The sequence below is a fragment of the Lycium barbarum genome, chromosome 6 (assembly GCF_019175385.1).
Source record: "Lycium barbarum isolate Lr01 chromosome 6, ASM1917538v2, whole genome shotgun sequence".
Classification (NCBI taxonomy): Eukaryota; Viridiplantae; Streptophyta; class Magnoliopsida; order Solanales; family Solanaceae; genus Lycium; species Lycium barbarum.
Window position 1 is genome coordinate 86,593,968 of NC_083342.1, and position 16,803 is coordinate 86,610,770.

The 16,803-nt window shown below is 40.4% G+C and overlaps 1 pseudogene; it reads left to right on the forward strand.

The window, feature by feature from the left end:
• The first annotated feature begins 6,524 nt into the window (after window positions 1–6,524).
• The window catches only part of LOC132644149 (probable carbohydrate esterase At4g34215), a 96,197-nt pseudogene continuing 85,918 nt past the window's right edge, over window positions 6,525–16,803 (forward strand).

Sequence of the window (16,803 nt, forward strand, 5' to 3'; positions counted from 1 at the left end):
ATTTTCTGCGGGACTGTCCATCCGCAAGACAGAATACCAGAGGTAACAGTAATGTAGCTCAGTCCACAAATTCAGCAGCTCCCCGAAACTTCCAAGCCCAGCAGGGGCGCGGAGCAGCAAAGCCCGATAATACGGGCGGTGGTCAGAATCGTCTGTATGCACTGTCAGGTCGCCAGGATACAGAGGCTCGTGAAGATGTTGTCACAGGTATGCTAACAGTATTCACCTTCGATGTATTCGCTCTTATGGACCTCGGATCCACTCTATCTTATGTGACCCCGTATATTGCTAAGAAATTTGGGATAGAACCCGAAACGTTGCAAGAACCTGTCGAAGTATCCACACCGGTTGGGGAATCAGTTATAGCTAGGCGTATCTATAGAGGTTGTCCAGTGTTAATCTACCATCGCAGCACCACAGCAGACTTAATAGAATTAGAGATGGTAGATTTTGACGTAATTATGGGTATGGATTGGTTAGAGTCCTGTTATGCCTCTGTGGGTTGTAAAACCAAAACTGTGACATTTGATTTTCCCGATGAACTTATAGAATGGAAAGGTAATTCAATAGCACCTAGGGTTAGATTTATTTACTACCTTAGAGCCAGAAATATGATCTCCAAGGGGTATATTTATCACTTAGTTCGAGTCAGGGATGCAGATGCCCAGACTCCAGCTCTTCAGTCAGTGCCAGTTGTCAGTGAATTTCCAGAAGTCTTTCCAGATGACCTACCCGGAGTCCCTCCCGATAGGGAAATTGATTTTGGAATTGACCTACTTCCCGGCACTAAGCCGATATCTATTCCGCCGTATAGGATGGCCCTAGCAGAGTTAAAGGAGCTAAAAGTCCAGTTGAAGGATCTTCTTGATAAGGGATTTATAAGGCCAAGTGTCTCACCTTGGGGCGCACCGGTCTTGTTTGTCCGAAAGAAGGATGGATCCTTGCGTATGTGTATAGACTACCGCCAGTTGAACAAGGTCACCATTAAAAATAAGTATCCTCTTCCCAGAATAGATGACCTATTTGATCAACTTCAGGGTGCTCAGTGTTATTCCAAGATTGACCTCAGATCAGGCTACCATCAGTTAAAGGTTAAAGAAGTTGACATTCTAAAGACCGCTTTCAGAACCCGTTATGGTCATTTTGAATTTCTTGTCATGTCATTTGGGTTGACGAATGCACCAGCAGTTTTCATGGATCTTATGAACAGAGTATTCAAGCCTTATCTTGATTTATTCGTCATTGTGTTTATTGATGACATATTGGTGTATTCCCGTAGTGAGACAGATCATGCAGAGCATCTCAGAATAGTGTTGCAGACTCTCAAGGATCGTGAGCTTTATGAAAAATTCTCAAAGTGCGAGTTTTGGCTCAAATCAGTGGCCTTCCTAGGCCATGTAATTTCAGGTGAAGGTGTTAAGGTGGACCTTCAGAAAATTGATGCTGTCAAGAACTGGCCCAGACCCACCTCAGCATCAGACATCAGAAGTTTCTTGGGCCTGGCAGGTTATTATAGGCGTTTTGTTGAGGGATTTTCCTCTATCTTAGCTCCGCTGACTAAGCTGACTCAGAAGAAAGTCAAATTCCAATGGTCAGATGCTTGTGAGCGAAGCTTTGAAGAGTTGAAGAAGAGATTAACTTCTGCTCCAGTTTTGACGCTGCCGGAGGGAACTGAAAGGTTCGTGGTTTATTGCGATGCTTCGGGAGTTGGTATCGGATGTGTTTTAATGCAGCATGGTAAGGTTGTTGCTTATGCGTCCAGACAGCTTAAGACTCATGAGAAGAATTATCCAACCCATGACTTAGAGTTAGCAGCTGTGGTTTTTGCACTCAAGATATGGCGGCACTACTTATATGGAGTGCATGTGGATATTTTCACCGATCATAAAAGCCTGCAATATATTTTCAAGCAAAGAGAGTTGAATCTTAGGCAGAGAAGATGGCTCGAATTGCTTAAGGATTATGATGTGGATATTCTCTATCATCCGGGGAAAGCGAATGTTGTAGCTGATGCTCTTAGTCGGCTTTCCATGGGAAGTTTAGCCCACTTGGACGTAGATAAGAGAGTTTTGATAAAGGAAGTACACCGTTTGGCCAATCTTGGAGTTCGACTGTTGGACTCCGAGGATGGGGGTGTAGTTGTCCAGAATAGAGCTCTTTCCTCTTTAGTCGTGGAAGTCAAGGAGAAACAGTTTAATGATCCCTACTTGTTGCTGCTAAAAGAGGGAATCCACAACCATAAGACAACGGCTTTCGAACAAGAGGGAGATGATGGTACCTTGAGGTACCGAGGTAGATTGTGTGTTCCAGATGTAGATGGGCTCAGAGAGCGAATCATGTCAGAAGTTCACAATTCCAGGTATTCCATTCACCCAGGTTCCACTAAGATGTATCATGATCTTAAGGATATTTACTGGTGGAACGATATGAAGAAGAATGTGGCAGATTTTGTAGCTAAGTGCCCGAATTTTCAGCAAGTGAAAGCCGAACACCAGAGGCCTGGTGGCTTAGCTCAGAACATTGATATTCCTGTTTGAAAATGGGAAATGATCAATATGGATTTTGTGTCAGGTTTACCTCGTTCAGCTAGGAGACATGACTCTATTTGGGTGATCGTTGACAGGCTTACTAAGTCAGCGCACTTTTTGCCAGTCAAGACCACAGATTCAGCCGAAGATTATGCCAAGCTATATGTTAACGAGATTGTCAGATTGCATGGGACACCAGTGTCCATTATTTCAGATCGTGGTGCTCAGTTTACAGCGAACTTCTGGAAATCCTTTCAGAAAGGATTGGGTACCAAAGTGAACCTCAGCACAGCTTTCCATCCACAAACAGATGGTCAGGCAGAGCGCACTATTCAGACCCTTGAGGACATGTTGAGAGCATGTGTCCTAGATTTCAAGGGTAATTGGGATGACCATTTACCTCTCATCAAGTTTTCCTATAATAACAGTTATCATGCTAGCATTGGAATGGCACCGTTTGAAGCTTTGTATGGGCGAAGGTGCAGATCACCAATTGGTTGGTTCGAAGTTGGTGAAGCAGAGTTGTTAGGACCAGATTTGGTTTATCAGGCTATGGAGAAAGTCAAGTTAATACAGGAGCGTTTGAAAATGGCTCAGAGTCGCCAGAAGTCTTACGCAGATGTGAGGCGAAGGGACTTAGAATTTTCGGTTGACGATTGGGTGTACCTTAAAGTGTCACCTATGAAGGGTGTTATGCGATTTGGCAAGAAAGGGAAGCTCAGTCCCAGATATATTGGACCTTACAGAATTTTACGAAGGGTCGGTCTAGTAGCTTATGAACTTGAGTTGCCACAACATTTGGCTGCTGTACATCCCGTGTTTCATGTGTCCATGTTGAAGAAGTGTGTGGGAGACCCTTCGTTGGTTGTTCCTGCTGATGCTATAACAGTTAAGGATGGCCTCACCTATGAGGAGATCCCTGTAGCCATTCTTGATCGTCAAGTTCGCAAGTTGAGAACTAAGGAAGTAGCCTCAGTGAAAGTCCTGTGGAGGGGTCCGAAAGTTGAGGAAGCTACATGGGAAGCCGAGGAGGATATGAAATCTAGGTACCCACACTTGTTTCAGCCTGCAGAAGAGATTTATGATGAAGCACCAAGATTTTGAGGTATGTAAGCTTTCTTTTCATGCTATTGGTCGTGTGTGGCCAATTTATAATGCTATTGTGATGTAGCCCTATGAGGCAATGATATTATGGGTTGTTGTGACAGGTTGGTAGTGCCTTATTACAGGGGAAACTCTGGCGAAATTTTTGTAGAATCCCGAATGGTTATCATTCGAGGACGAATGATCCCAAGGGGGAGATATTGTAACACCTCGTAACTTCGGACGTAAGTTTGACTCATAAGATGATAATATAATGGAACCAATATGAGGGTTATAGGAAGTGTTATGAAAACCAATTAATTCATAAGAAATGTCTTTAGGCAAAGCAAAGTTGAAAACCACTCTACGGGGCATGTTTGCAAGTGAGTTTATAGAATGTCTTACTTCCAACGACCATAACCCCTTTATTAATTGCGAATGTTGGAATACTTTCTTGATGAAAGTTGTAGCCCTTTGAAATAGCTTTCCAACGGTATATTATGGGTCTTGAACGGAGCTATACACAAAGAGTTATGGCCATTTTACGACAGACTGTTCGACAGAATATCACCCTCTGTCACAAGATGCGACTCGCAAACACTACATGTGACGCCGCAGTCCCGTCGCAAGTTGTGCCAGAGAGATTTTGTCCAGACTTTTCTGGACTACTTTAAATAAGACCCAACTCGTCCAAAATCATATTTTCATCATTCTTGGTCAAGAAAACCTCTAAAATACTCTCTAACATTCATCCACAAGAAAATTCAAGGGAAATCCATGATCAATAACACCAAATCCATGAACCCAAATGTATGAAACCTAGCCAAAGTTCATCTAATTCAAGAAAACCCAAGGGAAGTGAAGTAGGGTTTTGGTGCTAAAGGAGTAACTCCACTCAAGACTTGTTCAACCTCTATCTAAGGTAAGTTTCATGACTTTCTCATGATGATTAAAGTGTTGATGTATTCTTGGGAGAATAATAATTGGGTTTGATGAAGGGAATTATATGAACTATGCTAGAGTTGTTGGATTGTTGACTTGGGATTTGTTGTATTCATATGAGTGATGAAGAATGATGTTAATTACATCTAATTGAGATTGTAGAATCATCTAGAAGTAATAGAATGGGATTGGGTGAAGAAAACACCATTAATGAAGGTTGTGGAGCTTCATGCCCACCAAGTGTTTGATAAAATGCTTAGATGACCAAAGCATGAATATTATTGCTAATATAGAATCCCTTTGACTTGTATTGATATAGATCAAAGTTGAGAGGGTTGACGAACATTGTATTACGCTCAAAGGCTGGAATTGAGGTATGTGAGGCTAACTATCTACGTTAGGGAGTGTTCATGATTCTCCCTACGCCTCATTCTTCATACTTGTTAGAAATTTGACTCAGAATATAGTTAGCTCTAGTTTTATGAAATGATATAGAACTGTTATCTTCTAGGGTTGCAGTTACAGAATTCGTTCATGGTTGTCACTTTGAACATCATGAACCCAGCACGTAATCCTTATAGACTTATGCATTATTATCACATGAGTCTCAGTCAGTGTATAACCAGTTAACTGCAAGAGTCCCAGAATCAGAAACAGTTATCATGCTATCAGCTATAGCCAGTCTCAGCTTTGTAAAATATCAATGTTGAACACCTGTATCTGTACTTTTGGGCCCTAGGCCACAGTTTATGCATACGTATTGCTTGGGCCAGAGGCCACAGTTTTGTGCACATTATTTGGGCCCTAGGCCACAGTTATATAAATATACAGTTTTACAGGTGATTCTTCATCCGGAACAGGGAGTACTTCAGCTTCTTGCTTTCCTGTGTAGTTCAGTTTCAGTTCTAGTATTTTATTGCTTCAGTTTCTTTACATACTAGTACAATTCAAATGTACTGATGTCCCTTTTTATTTCTTGGGGGCCTGCATCTCGCGATGCAGGTAACGATACACAGGTTGACGACTCAGCTAATTAGGAGTGCACGTATCAGCTACTGGTGAGCCCCACATTCCTTCGGGGCGTTGTCAGCTATCCGGTTATTTCAGTTTATAGACAGATCTATCATTCAGTACTCTTAGAGGCTTCATAGACACAGTTCAGACAGTCAAATATTTATTATGTTAGCCTTGTTGGCAGTTGTTCAATCGTTTTGGTTTAGCCATGTTGGCTACTGTCAGATATATTTCAGATTGTCTAAGTATTTCCGCATTATGATTTCAGTCAGACCTTTAGTATAGCAGCATGTGTTTAGTTATTCCACATTTAGTTATGTTTTGATATCACATGTTGATTCAGTCAGCTAGTTGGTTCGCTCGGTCACATGCAGTCAGGCACCGGGTGCCGTGTTACGTCCAGGCCTAGGTTCGGGGTGTGACACCTTCGACACCAACTATCAGAAACAATACACCCAGTGGAGACCGAATGGAGGGTAGAACCGTTGGGAGTGAAGAAGACGCATCTGGGAGCGAGTCCATCCCAGATGATCCTTTTCGGGCACAAGTCTTGCAATTTATGAAACACATCACTAATAAGATGAACAAAAACTCTATGGAAGCGAAAAATTATGCAAAAGAGCTTCAAGCTGGTATAGATCAAATCTTGGGGGCTCCACCGGTCCTACAGGGTCCGGATGCAAAAAAGTACGCTAAGTTAGCTTAGAGGGTCCGGATATCCCCAAGTACAACGGGATGATAGATCCACAGGAATATATAACGGCCTACACCACGGCTGTCAAGGGAAATGACCTGAAACCAAATGAGATTGAATCGGTCTTGATCAAGAAATTCGGCGAGACATTGGCTAAATGGGCTTTAACTTGGTATTCTCTTTAGCCCGAACACTCTATTGATTCATTTTCTTTGCTCGCAAATATGTTTATTAAAGCACATGCTGGAGCCTGGAAGGTGTAAATGCGAAAGGCAGACATCTTTCGCATAATGCAAGGGGAGACCGAGTTGCTCCATGACTTTATCACCTGGTTCCAGAAGAAAAGGATGTTGCTGCCCGTGGTTCCGAATGAATGGGCAACTGAGGCTTTCACTATAGGTCTCAACCCACTAAGTTCGGATGCTTCACGAAAACTCAAGGAAAATTTGCTAGTGTTCCAGGCAACAACGTGGGAAGATGTTCACAATCGGTATACGTCGAAGCTTCGCGTAGAAGATGATCTGGTAAATATATCGACATCTTCTACAGCCCAGAATCAAGGCCAACTGAACTTTGATCGGAGGCCTTCCAGACATCGGTTTGAACCATACCCATTAGGACCACAGACTGACAGGAGACATGAGTGTTTTCGGAGCGAGTTGCCAGAAAATGACTTAGATAAAGAATAGTAATGTCTACGAACACTGGGGACTGTCGCAGTGAGTACCGGAAGCATCTGAAGAAAGATCTAGGACAGTTAAAAAAAAGGAAATATGCCCAAAGGCTTCATGTCCATTAAAATACTGGAGATTGCCCGAACTGACTCCGAAATAAAGACTGGGGACTGCAAGATCAGCCCAAAACAAAAATAGAAGGAACCAGAATAAGGAACCGACTAGACCCAATAGATGTTAGCCCTGCCACAATTCGCTTGCAATACATTTTGTTCATTTTCTACAAACTGTCGTATATGCAAAGTTGTAAAAACTTGTGTATGTTCAAGGAATGAAATGAAGCAAAGCTTGCACATTCTAAACATTCTCGTATGCGTCCGAATGGAACGAAATCATTCTTAAATTTGCTCACGCTTAAAAGCAAATAAGGATTACAGATCCGAATAATTGTGCCCAAATGAACAGGGAAGTCCTCTTCATAAGCATCGAAACATAAGGGCCCTCTCTTATAAAGCCGTCCAATTAAACGGCTAAAAAGCCGGATGCTTTATTTCCGATTGTAAAGTCAGCCGAACATGTTATACTTCTGGACTTTACCAGAACCAGAAGATTTAAATTCCTGGTCATTAACATCTCTGGCCTCCAATGCTACGAGGTTATAAAATCTTCGGGTATAACTAAAAACCCTAGAGTCAGGAACTCTAAAATTACAAGTTTTGGATACAACTAAAAACCCAAGAGTCAAATTCAAAGACTAAAAGTTTTTGGGAAAACTAAAAACCCAAGAGTCAAAAACCAAAAATTAAAAGTTCATGAACACTAAAAACCTGAGATCAAGCTTTCTTTTGTGCAGGTACATTTTCAGCACCAAATGGCCGTTAGTGGCGGAGTTATCATATGAATCCTTAAGTACTGCACTCTTTTTCCCTTCACTCGATTTTTGTTAAATTGGGTTTTTCCGGCAAGGTTTTTAATTAGGCAGTCGCGCGGGTGACTACATGGCTTCCCGAAAAGAAGGGGAAAATCTTCCACTTCCGATCACATCTCAACTTGTAACCGGTAAGTGGGGGACTGTCTTTATAGGACAAAATTCGTAGACACCAAGTGGACATATTAAAAGATGACATGTGGCGATGGTGACAAGTCAGATTCGAGTCAGCAAGCGAGGGGCTCCCGGAAATCATACGACGCTCCGGATAGTAATTTGGTAACCCGCTTGCGGAGGTAGAAACTGCAAGAGGCTCGGAGAAGCATGCCAACTCACCAGTCAAACGTCATTTAAGATGTGACCGTTACAGAAATGTTACAGAAGACCCCAAGTTTCCTCCATCCTTTATTAGCCTTTATTAGGCTTTTATTACCCTTTATTACCTTTTATTGCAGCATCAATGTTGGTAATTAAGAGGGCATGATTTGTGGATCATGCACCCCAAAGCTCTAGTATAAATAGAGGATCTTATTCTATTGTAAGACATATAAAACATTATACAACAATATAAAGTATTCATATTATTCTTAGCATTCGCTCTTTCTTGCTTAATTCGTTGAGGTTATAGTGATTCACCGCCCGGAGACTTTACCTCAAAGCTTCTCCAAGGCCCAAGCTACATAACTAGCTATACTTTACTGTCACTTGTCTTGTTAATTATTACTTGCTATTTCATAATTTTGGTTACAATAATCCATGTGTCCTTGACCACGTATATAAATTTAACTACACTGATTTTCCGTTTAAATAGGTATTGCTTATTATTATGGCTTTATCCTAGCTTACAACTGTAGCAAATTCATAGATGAAGAACATCTTCTTGCTAGTCGGACAGAGCAACATGTCCAGCCTAGGAGGTGTCGTGAAGAACATATGGGATGGTATTGTTCCGCCGGAGTGTAGCCTTAATCCGACCATCCTTAAACTTGATGCCAATCTTCAATGGGTGGAGGCAACTGAACCTTTACATGCAGATATAGATGTGAACGTTACTTGTGAGATTGTTCCAAGTATGCAAAGGCGGATTTAGAACGAGTTTAATAGGTGCAACTGAACTCAATGCTTTCGACTCAACCATTATTGTGTACTAGTTTTTGACAAACGGGTGTGAATGGTCAAACTTGGGCGGGTTGAAATGGGTCATAGCAATTCGTTCAAAATTTGTTTTTGTCACATCCCCAACAGACGTGAGTGGCACCCACACTAGTCCTATAGTGGGCGAACCAATCCCTTAACCCATTATCAAGCCAATTTCAATTATTTAAACCAATTGTTGACACCTAATTTTTGACCTCCCGTAATTTATTTTTATTACTAAGAGTCCTTGGATGACAAATAAAATAAGTTGCGCTTCTTAGAGGGTCTAAATAATTTCTATAAGAAAACTATTTGGGATAATATTTCACCCCTTTAAATTGGTGAAGAGATTTTCAGGATATTATGAATTGTGTGAAAATTAATTGAGGTTTTATGACATTTAGGGAATATTTTATTGAAATTAATCAAAGGCAATTTTTTTTTGAATAATTACTTACTAAATTGATTAAATTAAGGAAAATCAGATTAATGAGTAATTTATTCTATTTATTGTCCAAGGTAATTTGAGTAATTAAAAGAATTGACCATTTTACCCCTCAAACTCTGCTTCTGTGTGTTTGCATAGTTGTTTAATTAAGAAATTATCTTGATAATTAATTTGGTAAATTATGGGGCCATGTCTGCAAAATGAATTTTAACAAGTCGTGTTTTAAATTAATTAGGTCCGAATGGGCTAATAATTGTTTTATTTATTTATTTAGGACATCTATCTTCGACCCTCCACACACACACACACACACACACACCATGTAAATACAAATATACATTGTGCATATGTATATATGTATATATGTATATATGTCAAAGGCCCATCGTTTTGATTTTTTTTTTAAAAAGGACTAGGTCCAGTTCATAATGGACCAGACCGGTCCATTAAACGTTTTAAGGGGTGGGGGGGGGGGGGGGGGTTGAATACGTATATCCCTCTCCCTATTTTATTTTCAGACCCTAGGAGGGGTCTTATGTGCAAAGAGGAAAAGGGAGAGGCGGCTAGGGGCAAAACCCTAGCACCGCCTCCACTGCCACACTCCACCCCCTACCTGTTTTCATTATGTCCCATCACATTTTTGAGCATATAACGTGGGAGAGGACAAAGCATTAATGGATTTTTCCTTTTCTCCATGAAATCAGGCGAAACGACCCCTTAAGGTACAACTTACTCCTTTTTTTATGATTTTCGTCAATTACAGTGGTATAGGAGTGAATTGAACCGTTGATTTTGTTTTTGCTTTAATCTGGGCCGTGTATTGATGTTTTCAAGTGAAGACTTGTGGAAATTCACAAGTCCCGCATCGTTATTTTTTGCTTTAAGATGAGTTCATGTTCACTGAGAAAGGAGAGGTTGGAACACTTTTAAAAGCTTGAAGTTCCGTTGTTGTTCAGGATTTTAGTTCCATCAGTTGTATTTAAGCTTTGACTGAAAGGTTTAAGTTTCCTCAGTTCTAAAAATTTCTTTTTTTATTTGTCGCTTGGTATTTTGGTGGCTGAGTTTGGTGTTGGAAGCAAGAAGGCATCTAAGTCCATTTCTTGCCCCCGGTTGCACTTAAAAATAATAATCATTTATTAGTTTATTGCTTTCATTTAAAATTCTATCCATATTAGTGATAGTTTGATGTGATTAAGTGTCTTATATGTGCGGTTTAAAATGTAGTTCAGACTAGTATGCTTATTTGATGTGTGAATAATGATTTTTGTGTTTTAATTAAGATAAAAGGTTCATTATGAATTGTTCTTGGTTAATTCTGTTGGTTTCATTTAATAGTACTTGGCTTAGAGGATGGCCTAAAGGTTACAGGCTTATTAAGAAGGGTGTTTGGCTTAATTCTTGTTGTTCCATCTAATAGTATGTTTAATTTAAAGGCTAAGGTCAGGATTAAGAGTTTATCAGGTAATGTGTTTGGTTTAATTCTTGATTGTTCCATTTAGTAGTATGCTTGTTTTAAAGGTTGAAGGTTTGTGAGGTGTTTGTACTTAGTCTGATTCTGCTTGTTCTACTTGGTAAGGTGTTTGGTTTAAAGGTTGAAGGTTTGTTATGTGTTGTACTTAGTCTAATTCTTCTTGTCCTACTTGGTAAGGTCCTTGGTTTAAAAGATGTTTAAAGGTTACAGATTTGTTAAGTAAGGTGCTTGATCTAATTCTGTTTATTCCTTTTAGCCGTATACTTGGCTGAAAGGTTAGTTTGAAGGGTTAAAGCTTGATATTTTATTCCACAATAGTGATGTGCTTAGTTGGATGCCTTAAACAATGGTTTTTGGGGGGAGGGGGCCGGAACTTGGTCAAGATGTTCATTAATCCTGTATTTGTCTGATTGCTCTTGATTGTAACAATTGTTGGGACATGTCTGAATTAATCTCTGAGTGGGATTTGTGGAATAAAAATGTGCTTGGGATGGTTTGAAGGGTCTTTGACACTGTTAATATAATAAATTGAATTCAGGGCCACCCTAAGATGGTCCTTACCTAGTCCAAAATGGTCAATCAATTAGTTAAGTAGGTTTGTTAACTAGTAATGATTGTTATACCTGTTTTAACTTAGTAATGAGAAGCCCAAATCCTGGAAAATGGTATTAACAGAGAACTTTAAAGATTAGCAGGTGTGTTAAGTCTGTTTTTGTTTCACCATGTGTGGAAATGCCTATGTATGTGCTATGTGTAGAAAACTCTTTTCTTTTAAGACTGATCATATAACCTCTGACAATTATAAAGATAGGAGAAAAAGGGGACAATGGGAAACCTTGACACAAGTTTGTCTAATTTGTCTTGTGAAACTGTTTTGGATGCTGTTCCTTTCTTGATGTTGTGAATTAAGTTTCTTTAAAGGAATAAATAACTAGGGCTAAGAAAAGGGTTAAGGATAATGTTCAAGACTTGGTAAGGCTAGAGTAATTGGGATTTGAGTCTGTTTTGCTTCTTCATGTGTGAATTGGTCCTAATAGAAGAACATGTATGCTTTTGAGATGTAGTGTGGCATTAAAGAACAAGAGATCATTTCATAATTAGAACCTTGGTTTGAAGTTGCCTTTGAACATTAATCTGAGTTCTTGCTTTAAATGCTTATGTTGGGTCTGCCTTAATGCATGCTTGAAACTTGGCCATAAAATATTTAAACGTTTAGGATAGAGTTCAATGAGTCAACTATGGTAGTTGTGTGATAGAGTTAAGTTGTTCTAAACCTTCCCATGACCCTTAGTGTTGTCACTGGGGTATGAGGATGAGCTCATAAAGGAGAGGAAATAGGTCTTGGGAAAGTGAAAGGTGAGCCTGGGCATGAACTGGAGGTGATGACCAGTGGAACCCAGGTTCCCTTTTCTTGAAAAGAGATTCAGGAAAAGTAGATGGGCTGGTGATGACCCCACTCTATCCTGCTTCCCTTTCCTGACCCTGAGACTCCATCTTTTTCTTTTAGAACTTCTCTTCATGGTCTTAGGACACACAAGGATCTCAGATGGATTAGGTAGACTTAACCATATCTGGGGAAGGGGTACACCAAGAGTTCCTATTAGTATTTGTAAAATCCAAGTCCTGTTTGCTTTCACTATGTCCCCTAAAAGGCTTTAAAATCTGGGGAATTTGTCTGTCTGAATTTTGTTGTTTGAATTAGGTGTTTTGTAAGGAGGCAGGACTGATAAGTGTATTGGTACTGGTCTAAGTCCATATCACAAGAAACTAAGTGCCAACTTTGTTGCTTGCCATTTTCTTCTGTTTGTGATCATATGTCTTTTTTTTTTCTTTTAATTTTCCTTAACTTGTTCATCCATGACTTGCACTTGGGAATCTGTCCCCCTTTGTTTGTTGTTTGCTGTTGTAACCTGTCTCCTTTTTGATGATTGAATCTTTTTGCTTACCAAAACCTGATCATGCCATAAATCTATCTCCCTTTCATTTTTCTTATTCCTTGTGAAAATATTCTGATTAGACTAAGTATTTGAAAGGCCATTATTAAGGGCCAAAATTGTCTCAAGTCTGTTTTGACTAATTGCTCACATAACATGCCTATTGAAATCCCTTTTCTTTTACTAAAGGTCTTAAGGTTTCATCTATATGTGAATTAATAGTAATCCTAATTAGCTCACATGTTTTCTATGTGCTTGGGCTTGTAAAAGGGGAGGTAAGCTTTAAAACTACCGGGTTTAAATGTGTGCTCCAAGTCACAGGCTTTGCCAAGGTTTTTTGCCTAAGGTCTCAATTGATTACTTTGTCTTCCCTAGGCCCTTTTGTACCTCTGATCTGGGGTCCTAATGACCTGTTTATATGGTTAGTGTCATTCCTTGCTTGTCTTGGGCATCAGGCCTCTGTGAGAATGCTCTGCCTACTTGTTAAATTGTCCTTTATTTTCTAATTTGGTTGTATGTATCCTTGGGGTTGGTGTGAATGAGGTTTATGGCATGGTCTGACCTGTGAGGAGTATAGACCCACCTGGGGTGTGGCTGAGAAGCTAAGGGAACTTGAATAGCTTGTTGTGGTTGAACCTCATCCATGCTGTGACCTGAATTAGTTTAGTTACCCTTGAGGATTTTATGAAATGGTCCTGATCCTAGTTCAAATGGACAGGTGTGCTTAGTTGAACATGTGCACTTGGAACCCTTTTAGATTGAATTCTAGGCTAAATAACTATAAAGACGCAAACCTCCATGCGATCATAAAGGAGGATGGAAATTGTTACACCTGTCGTTTTCATTGTAGGAAAAACTTACGGCTCCCTAGTTGAGTATGCCTTGAAATGGAGATTTGTACTCGAGTATTGAGATGCTAAGTATTTTACCTCGTGTATGGAGGTACTAGCAGGTATTCCAGGTATATTATAGAATTAGAAGTTGAACAGATTGAACTGACGCAGGCTGAACAGATTCAGGGAAGTGTGCAAACATCAGACATTATCGACGGACTGTCAACATGCACCGTCGCAATGTTCTGAAAATCCTGCTCTGCAGAAGCAGATCGACGAGATACGTCGACGGACCGTCGATACGGCGACGAGCCATCGACCTCCGCCATCAATATGACCCAACAACTTCTAATCTGTAGAAGTAAGGAACAAGTCAACGGACCGTCGACCCAACCGTCAAACCGCCAATCTGGAATCTTCCAGCCTCAGCTATAAATACACGACGCTTATCCCCAATTTTCAGATTTCAATTTGCTCTGAGTCCTGAAAACTCTAAAATACTCTCCATACCATATTATGACAAATCCAAGAGGAATTAAAGAGTAATCCTCATAAATCAGTAGAATCAAGGGTGTGGATGCCCACTAGGGTTTGAGGAAGCCAATATTTCCTTTGGAATTAAAGTTGGAGTTTCTTCAAGTGAAGAATTCTTATCCAAAGACCATTCCTACAAAATCGAAGGTAAGTTTTACATCCATTTCATGTCATTAAAAGCATTGAGTGTTTGAAAGACTTGGATTAGAGAAGGAAGTGGAACATGAGCTTAAATATGGAGAAAATGGTACTATGAGTAGTAAGTTAACTTGGGTCAGGATTTATAGTACAAGATGAGTATAATCTTGCTATGAAAGATGTTAATGGTGTTGAGGAAGTATTATGTGAAGAGCGAATGTGGTGTTGTATTGTAGACATGGTTATGGATGACTTTGAAAGTGAATTTAAGAAGTGAACAATGTTTAATTTGGGAAATCTAATAATTATGATATTATGGATGTTGCTATTGCTATTTGGGAATTGTTACAGTTGGAGAAAGTTGTTGAAATAAAGAGGATACTGCCCAATTTTCATTAGCTCTTAGTCGCTTTAGCTTAAGCTTAAGTATGTCTTCAATTATCTAATCTTAGTACGAATTCTCTTAAAGGTAGAATCGCAAGCTTGAGAGGCACGCAATTAGACGATAGAGTTGAAGAGATACAAAGGTATGTAAGTCTAGCCCTTCCTTCAAAGGCATGATTCTTATATATATATATATATATATATATATATATATTGTAACTCCTTTCCGGTAATTCCCATAACGTTCTTACATTCCAAAAGACGAAAGCTAAAGAGTATTGAAAGTCTCCTACAAGGTGGAGATGAGATATGTTCCTTGATAATGATATGATGCTGTTATGATGTTAATGATCTTTACATGATTCCTTAATGCTACTCATCGTTGATAGCCTCACCTTACACTGCTAGTTCCTTCAAGGTGAGACATAACGATCATGATGTTCCATAATGTAATTGGAGGTTACCGACCTTACGTCACTCCGATAGAGTTACAGTGTTTACTTGAGCTCTTATGCATGCTTCCTGATAAGTATATATGTCTGATTACACCGTGCCTAGATGGATAGGCATGACACCACTAAGGCGGGTGGCTTATGATTACACCATGCCTAGATGGCCGGGCATGATACCACTAAGGCGGGCGGCTTATGATAACACCGTGCCTATTTGGCCGGACATGACTCCACTAGTGGGCGGCGTGACATGATTACCCTGGACGCGGGCTAATGATGTTATTGATTTTGATAGCTCATGTATGTGGGTGTGATATATTATAAAGGTAAAAAGTAAGCAGGCATGATTCTGCCTCAAGAGGCAGGCAGTTACAGTTATCTTTTCTTCTCATGCATTCTATATTTCATTATTATGTTACTATGTATGCCTTACATACTCAGTACATTGTTCGTACTGACGTCCTTTTTTATTTTGGACGCTGTGTTCATGCCCACAGGTAGACAGGGGGTGGTCCAGATCCTTAGGAGCCAGATAAGCTTGCATAGGAGCACTTCCCTACTCCGGAGGTGCAGTTTTTGATATATTCTTTTGTGTATATATTCGGGCACGACGGGGTCCTGTCCCGTCCTTATGTTCAGTACTCCAGTTAGTGTCTTGGAGATACATATGTGTGGGTAGTAGATGACTTATGATCACCCCAATGTATATTATTATATATCCTTTTACAGCTGTGAGGGCTTATGTATACATATATGTATTGTTTGGGTGATAACGTGTGTACAAATTGGGTATGATGGTTAGCATAATGAGTGGTGCTCGGTAGTCCGCTCCGGGTACCCGTCGTTGCCTACTGGCTGGGTCGTGACAAAAGTGGTATTAGAGCAGTTGTGTCGTAGGGTGTGTCTACGAGCCGTGTCTAATAGAGTGTCGTTTATGGGTGTGAAGCGTGCCACACTTATAAATGAGAGGCTGTGGGGTATTTAGGAATAATGACCGTCTTTCTTCTCCATAGATCGTGCGATAGATCTATGTTATAAGATTTTCCTTTTCCTAATTATGCGTTATGATTTCAGCGATACCGGTAAAGAGAAGAGCAACAGCTGCGACTACGGCTGGAAAACGGGTTGAGCAGGAGCCGCCGGTACAGGTAGAGGAGGGTGAGTCCCATAATGAGGCTCCATCTCACACCTCTCACACTCCGCCTGTTTTGAAGGAACACGAAGGGGCCCCAGCTCCAGCTCCAGTGCCTCCAACACCAGGTGCTTTGGGTCAACAGATGATCGAGGCCATTCATTTGTTGACACAGTTAGTTGCCGCTCAGGCTCAGCGGCAGGGTACAGGTCCGGGTGACCGAGCTACTAGTGCCAGAGCCCGTGATTTTATGAGCTTGTACCCGGTGAAATATTTTGGGTCAAAGCCGGATAAAGACCCGCAATGTTTTATACACAAGATGTTGAGGACGCTGCAGATTATATATGCTTTCGGTACTGAGTCAGTGGAGTTAGAGTCTTATAGATTGCGGGATGTCGCCATTCTATGGTATAATAATTGGATAGCTTCAAGGAAGGAAAATGTACCACTCCCGGTTTGGTAGGAATTTGTGGACAC